This window comes from Microtus pennsylvanicus, chromosome 19 (genome assembly GCF_037038515.1).
Source record: "Microtus pennsylvanicus isolate mMicPen1 chromosome 19, mMicPen1.hap1, whole genome shotgun sequence".
NCBI lineage: Eukaryota > Metazoa > Chordata > Mammalia > Rodentia > Cricetidae > Microtus > Microtus pennsylvanicus.
The window spans coordinates 25,355,263-25,362,737 of record NC_134597.1 but is presented as its reverse complement, the minus strand read 5'-3'; the positions used below and the strand labels follow the sequence as shown (position 1 = coordinate 25,362,737).

The following is a 7,475-nucleotide window of genomic DNA, read 5'->3' as shown; positions in this document are numbered from 1 at the left end:
CTCAGATGCTTAAACGGGGTGGAAGGAAGAAGTTGACTGGAAGGGCAGAGGGAACAGTGCCAGAAGTTTGCTTGTCCTTCACTGCACTGCCGCTGGTGGCATCCTTCCAGACAAGCAGAGTGCTCCTCCCAGCAGGGAGAAGGAACTGTCCCTGTTCTTTCTGTACTGGACACAGCTCCATGTTAATCACAGCCACGAATGTCTATGATGCATCTTTGTAATGCGCACTTAACATATTCATTGCGTTATCTCATAATGGTTATGTCTACTTGACTTCCTTATAAAAGTAACAGATAGGCTCAAGGGAGGGGGAGAGGGAGTGGGGGGAGTGGGAGGGAAATGGGAGGAGGGGAGGAGGTGGAAATTTTTAATAAATAAATTTTAAAAAATAAAAAGTTAAAATAGGAAAAAAATAATATACCTAGAAATCACTTAAAATTAAGAGAGAGAGAGAGAGAGAGAGAGAGAGAGAGAGAGAGAGAGAGAGAGAGAGAGAGAGAGAGAGAAAGATAGGCTTAGGAAAGACCTGATGACCTGCCTGTGGTCATGTGCCTGGCATGTTTAGGCTCAGAACTCGGTGTATTTTGACTAATTAAACATGTTTATTTCTGCCATGTTCCCCGCTATGGGTTCCTACTCACCTGTGAAGGCCCCAGCGCCAAAGCTTCTCACCAAAACTGTCAGGTAATTCACAAGTAAGCCCCTGGATTCAGTCACTCCACAGTGTATATAAGCCTAGAGACATCATGTTGTATGTGATAAGTACACAGGATGTATCTATTTTAAAAAATTAGCTGAAAAGCTGGAGCCAATTGGTTCCCCAGCCACTAACATTTTTAGAACATTTACAGTATTCCTTTGCCAGATGCGCCCATAGAGCACAGACCCACCTTGGCCACTGTCATCACCAAGATGCTTTGGCCTTCCCGGTGCTAGGTTCCCACTTTTGGAGCCAACTCTAGCCTGAGTTGGTGGCAGAGCTCCACAAGCAGGATTTGGGGGAGACTGACTGACCCAATGGGCCCTTCTCTTGTTTAGCCAACACCACCAGCTAGGATCTGGGATTCCACCATCTACCACCACTGGGCAGAATGGGCAGAGCCTGCCTCACAACAGTGGCATCCTTCACGGAGGAGGAAACTGAGGCTCAGGCCCCTCCAGAGTAACCAAAGAACGACAGATGTGCACAAGTATCAGGAAGTCGCTCTCTCGAGGTTTTTTTCCAGCTTGGCATTCGGTCAACAACACGTGGTACCTCATTTAGCAGAGAATAGAAACTGGGGAGTAGAAAAGCAATGACCACATCTACAGGGGACTTCCGCTTTTCTGCATTCTTTAGAATGCCGTGTCAGTGCCACAACTCTGGGGTAGAAGTATTACAAACCACCCCCACACACCCATCTCTAACTACATAAAGCAAAGTCCAGGGTGGCATAGGAGAAAGCCAGGATTTCAACACGGATGAAGGCTTTGTGCCCTTCCCATTAAGTTTAAATAGCCCTAGATAGTCTGATGCTGTGATCCTGTCGTGGTAGGGCGTGTTTGCTCATCTTCAAGCAAGAATGTGAGTCATAGATGCAGCCCAGCAAGCATGTGTGGGATGCCTTTGCGCCGGTCACTGTATCCTCTGGGGCTAAGGCTATGACCTCAGCCATGCTGCGGCTGCACTTAGCAACCAGGCAGGACAGAAAGAAACCCCAACGAGCAGGCCCTCATGTTACAGAGTCTAGCCTCGTTCACCTACGTGCCAAACGGAAGTCACAGAGATTCAAGAAGGAGGCAGCCAAGTGGGCCAGGTACCTCAGCTCCAGGGAGGCTGACAGCGGTGATGGAGCCTTGCAGTCCGTCTCCAGGCATGGCTCTTCTCCTCCCTCCAGTAGTGACGCAGGAACTGGAGTCTCTGCTGTTTCTTGTGGATAGTGGTTTCTGCTGGCTTGGCACCTGAATTCTCCCTCCCCAGGACTCTGAACAGAAAGATAACAGCGCTGCTCATCTTGATAGAGAAGAAAGCAAGGCCAGTGCCGAGTCCCTGCCTGCTGTTTGTGAGAGCCATAATCAATCACCTGGACGAGCTCGTCTCAGGCGCTCACCTGAAGGAAAAGCTGCTTTGGCTGGTGTCCTCTTAGACACGGAAGCCCAGGCCCATCCGGTGAGGAAGGCTCTGAGACTCAACACAGGGCAATGAAGACCAAAAGCACCACTCTTAGCCCCAAGCAGGCCGGAGTGAAAGAAAGCAATTCTACAGCTCAGACGCTGGTGCGATTGCTGGTGCCAGACAGCCATGCCTTGCGCTCCTCTGACTGAACTAGATAGTGGTCCTCATGGCTCCCAGACACCATGCCTGCAGCACTTTAACATCTTCACGTGGTTAAGGGACTGGACGTTTGTGGCCTTCCAACATCCATGTTGAAACCCCAGCAATGATGGGAATAGGAGGTGGGCCTTTGAGATTGTGTTAAGACTGTCACTGCTGGCTGCTCTCTGGCAAGTGAGGATGAACAGTCCATCGTCTGTTCATAAGGACCTCTACTATGCCGGCATCCTGGCCTCATCTTCCAGCTTCGGAACAGTGAGGAATGCCTTTCTGTGACTTAGAAGCCACCTAGCTTCTGTTACAGAGAAGAGACTGAATAAGATCCAGTACCTCAATGCCACTGCTACATGCTAAGTCCTCCCTTTGTGGCTTGCTGAGGATGCTCACCAAGTCCCAGAATTGCCCCCCCATCTTAATGAATAGTTAATAATGTGCTAATAAAATGGAATTCCTTCCCTGAACACTTCGCCCAGTTAGTGCCACCAGCTGGCACCCACCACTCCGTTCCAATCCCGATAAGACAGGGAGACAGGGCACCATGAGGGGAGCTCTTCTTCCTGCAACAGCCAAGCAGTCTCATCACACAACCTGGGCAACTCCCCCAGAGTGGTCTTACTGCCCTTGCTTGCCCTTACTCGTCCAGGGCAGTGGACTATGGAGCATGCAGCTGAGTATGTCCACACGCTTAGAAACCACCTGAGGTCCCTGGTCCCACAGCCTCTCCAGGCTGCTCCTTCAGCTCTTCAGTTAAGAGCAGCTCCACACTGAGAGAAATCACCGTCTGCTTAGCTTTCCCCACGGCTCTGTCAATCATGCGGTGAAGACAGTTCTTGCCACAAAGCCCGGGAAATGGGCCCCCGAGGGCCACACACAGCTGCTATGTGTTTACACAAAGCGCGCTCTCCTTCCTCAGCAGCCTGGCCAGACCAGGTAGGTAGCACAGCACCCTGGGGATATCTAATCACCCTGCGGGGCCCTTTGCATCACTCCATCGCACCTGCGGTGTCCAGGGGCAACAAAGGTTGTACAGCATTCAGGAGCGGCTGGAACAGGCAATGACAGTCTGGCCTAAAATACCTGCCAGACTCCCAGCCGCTCCTCTCTGCCTGGTGGAGCTGAGACCAGGACTCCCTGAATAGTGCCTGGGCCAAGGTCCTCACATGGAAACGTAGGCAGGAGGCAGCTGGGTCAGTAAGGCCAAGCTCAGGGCTGATTGTACTCAAAGGACTAGTGACCAGAGTTCCCACATGGAAAAGGAAGTTGAGAGAGCGTCCAGTCCTCCTACCTACTTAGAGAGAGGGGACTGGGGCCCAGAAAAAAAGAACTTAAAAAATGTAGGGGTTTGGAAATAGATCTGCAGTACCAGCATTAGGGAAACTGAGGCGGGAGAATTGCTGTGAGTTTGAGGCCAGGCTGGGTACTCAGTGAGATTCTGTCTCAAAAATGAGATAGAGAAAAGAGATGGGGAAGGGGGAAAGGGGAGGGAGGGGAGAGAAGAAATTAAAGCATGATATGGCAGGGCTTTGGCTCAGTCTAAACTTGGCGGAACTATGCTTGCCTGCTCCATTGACTGACTCCTCTATCACCTTTTTCATCTAACATGGGTCCCGTTTCTCTCATCACTGAGATGAAGACAATAAATGTACCCTAAATGATGGTGTGTGGAACCTGCGTGAGAAAACGAGTAAATAAAGCCCACAACACTTAACCTGTGCCTAGGAAGGGAGGAGGGAGGGGAGGGCAGAGAGAGGATCGAAAACAGGTGCAGGATCCAGGGGACAGGAGGAATAACTCCTAGTGTTGGAGTTCAGTAGGGTCGCCATGGTGATTAACTGACTATTTCAAAAGAGCAGGTAGAGAGGGCTGGGGACAGAGCTAAATGACAGAGGGGGGCGGGGGGAGGGGGAATGGCCCTGAGTTGGATCCCAGCCAGGGATGGAGAGAGAATGGAAGGGGGATTATTACACCCACTCCGTGGATGGGGAACCTGAGTCCCTGTTCAGTATCTCTTCTGGTCCTACTAAATAGCATTTTAGGCCCGAGGCCTAGAAGGAAGCAGGCCACACCCTGAGCTGCCTCCACTGTCCTCCACCCCACCTTCTTATTGACCACGGCCCCTCCTGAGCGGCTCTTTGCCTGTGCCGCTTCCCCCAAGACCCATTCACCTGTGAGCTCTTTTCAAAGTCACACCTCCTGCAAGAAGAGGAAGGAATTAACGTGAAAGAGAACAACCAGGCCCAAGTAATGCCTCCTCCCAGGCATGGGCCTCAACACCGGAAGTCAAGGAGCACCTAGCCAGGGATTCAGCTCTCTTCTCAGTCTGCCGTCCCCAGATCAGCTAGGACTGCCTTTTACTCTCGGGTACGGGTAATGTGGGTAATTAGAAAGCAATTCCGAAAACACCACTTGAGAAGAGTGTTCTCTCCCAGCCATGAACGTGCACACGCCCGGAGCCTCATGAATGGTAAATATGACCTTTTGCAAAGTTTCTCGGCAGGTTGATTTATGACAGCTCCTAACCCAAATGTCTCAGGCAGTGGCTGTTTCCGTGTTTGATGAAGTATTCTTTGTCTGGACTTGATAGTTTACCAAGACTTCTGTAGCTGGCTTCCACGTTCTCTCTCTCTCTCCTCTTTCTCTCTCTCTCAGTCAGTCTCTCTCTGACTTTAACTTTCTGCCTGTGTATTTAATCAATCTTGCTGGAAAGAAAACATGAATATATTTATGACTCTCAGTCCCCAAGTTGTCAGGCACACAGTATTAGCTTATTACTGTATCTCCAAGATAATTCTCCCTTCTCATCTCCCTACACCTGCACTTTTGAGTTCAGGGAGCTCTCAGCTCAACCCAAATTACTTTTAATGCTTGGTTTGCCAAAGGGGCTGCTGTGTTGAGCAGGTGTATCTCCTCTCTGCATCCTTGTCGCCTCTGCCTTTGTTCTTCCCTGTCTCCAAAAGAGAAATCTAGTGAATTAGACTTCAACCCCAAGAGGTTGCTTCAGCCCAAGAATATAACTAAGCTTAATGAGCAAGCAGAATTGCATACAGAGAGAAGACCAAGACACATATGTTAAGGATACAAGCGGTTCGTGAGCCACCGCCCGCTCCCCCGAGTGATGTATCACAGAAGTCAGCCATTGCTTACATGGTATCAGAGATCTGAATCTTTCTTTGTAGTATCTGGTATAGAGTGGATTTTTCTATCCATGGAAAATGGAAGATGGGAGGAGAGATGACCCTAAGATCCTTTTTCAGAAGTATGGGAATGAGAGTCTAAGTTTGTGGGAGTCTAAGTTTGTAGTAGGGGTCATGCTTAGATTTTTAGTGTAGAGGCTCCTGGCAGCCACTCCTCTGGGAGCTGTTCTGAGTGCTGAGGTCCCCCCACCCTTTTCCCAGGCCTACAGACCCCACCACAGCTGGCTGTGCACTTGCTCTGACAGCTTTGAACGCATCTGGAATGGTTTTCCCAGCAAGAGAGGACAGGAAGATCTAGAAGTGAGAGCACAGCTGGGCAGGAGACCGTGGATCGGGAAAGAAGCCACTCAGAGAAGCACAGCACATCCCAAGGAATAGTCTGCAGCGCAGAGAAGGAATGGCTAAGTTTGTCCAAGGATCAGAGTCAGCCAGATAGCTGCGCTAGGAGCTCAGAAGAACAAAGGAAGCGCAGTGCCAGAATGAACAGGAATCCAAGCTGCAGACAGAGGAGATGAAACCAAGGCCTGGGGGATTTGGTACCATTTGGTCTTTGAGTTTCATGGTATTTTGTGGGATATAGCAATCATTTAATGGGATTCTTTGTTTCCCAGTCATTTGGGAAGTAATTACAGACACCCACCTTCGCCAGTCCTAGCATCAGAAAGTTGAACGGAGCTGAGTAGAGTTTTCATTCAGATGACACACCTTTCAGGGCCAATTGCACCGTGTGGCCGTTGCATTCCAGGAGCTCCACTTGTGAGACAGAGACAGATGTCACCTCCTTACTGCCATCTGAAGGACAAAAGGAAAGCTGTGTAAGCTTCCTACCCCATACCTGCTGCCAGCCCACCATAGCGCCTAAAATTCCCTTCACCTGCTGCTTAGGCTTTCTGTGCAGACACATAGTTAAAGTACCAATGGTACCCAGAAAAAGTCAGGCAGCTGATGCAGAGCAAGGAACTAGAAAGTCAGAGCAAGCTGGTTTCCCTTTCTTCCTCCCTCTCTCTTCCCTCCCTCCTTCCCTTTTTCTCTTTCTCTCCCTCCCTCTCTCATACACACACAGAGATAGAGAGAGACAGAGAGATACCTGGCAATCCTAAAGGCTCTATGTCCTTGTTTAGGAAAACATAAATTTTAGTAATTTTGCTGGCTAGTCTTATGTCAACTTGACAGACAAACCAGAGTTAAATGAAAGGAGAGAACCTCAACTGAGAAAATGCCTCTATAAGATCCAGCTGTGGGGCTTAATGATTGACAGGGAGGGCCCAGCCCATTGTGGGTAGTACCATCACTGCGCCGGTGGTCCTGAGTTCTAGCAGAAAGCAGGCTGAGCAAGCCATAAGGAGCAAGTCAGTATGTTGTAGTTGGAGTGGCAGGCTGCGTCCCCGGCACCCAGCCGCCCCCATGGCTAGCTTTACCCGAAATAATTACACGGAAACTGTATTCTTTTAAACACCGCTTGGCCCATTTCTATCTAGCCTCTTCTAGGCTGGCTCTCACACCTGGACTAGCCCATTTCTAATAATGTGCTGTATCCCACGAGCTGGCTTACCAGGAATGATCTTAACCTGCATCTATCTGGAGTGGGAGAACCATGGCGACTCCTGACTCAGCTTCTTTCTCCCAGCCTTCTGTTCTGTTTACTCCTCTCACCTATGTTTTAACCTATGAGGACCAAGCAGTTTCTTTATTGCTTAACCAATGAAATCAACAGATTGATATATGACACTCCCACATCATCAGTAAGCATCACTCTCCATGGCCTCTGTTCCAGCCCCTGCCTCCAGGTTCCTGCCCTGACTTTCTTCGATGATAAACAGCATTATGGAAGTGTAAGCCAAATAAATGAACCCTTTCCTCCCCAACTTGCTTTTTGATCATGGCTTTTGTTGCAGCAATAGAAACCCTAACTCTGACAGAGGTTATGATTTATATACACAAACAGCCAACATGGAGACAGACACACA

The 7,475-nt window shown here is 49.5% G+C and overlaps 1 long non-coding RNA gene across 1 annotated transcript in view; it reads right to left on the bottom strand.

Annotated features, from left to right (window-relative positions):
* Nucleotides 1-591: 591 nt before the first annotated feature.
* LOC142838474 (uncharacterized) overlaps nt 592-7,475 on the bottom strand; it is a 36,114-nt gene continuing 29,230 nt past the window's right edge. The window contains exons 2-4 of the long non-coding RNA XR_012908578.1: nt 6,149-6,300; nt 1,801-1,964; nt 592-735 (exon numbers count right to left, since the gene is read on the bottom strand). This is a non-coding gene — a long non-coding RNA (uncharacterized LOC142838474). The remainder of the gene's footprint in view (nt 736-1,800; nt 1,965-6,148; nt 6,301-7,475) is intronic.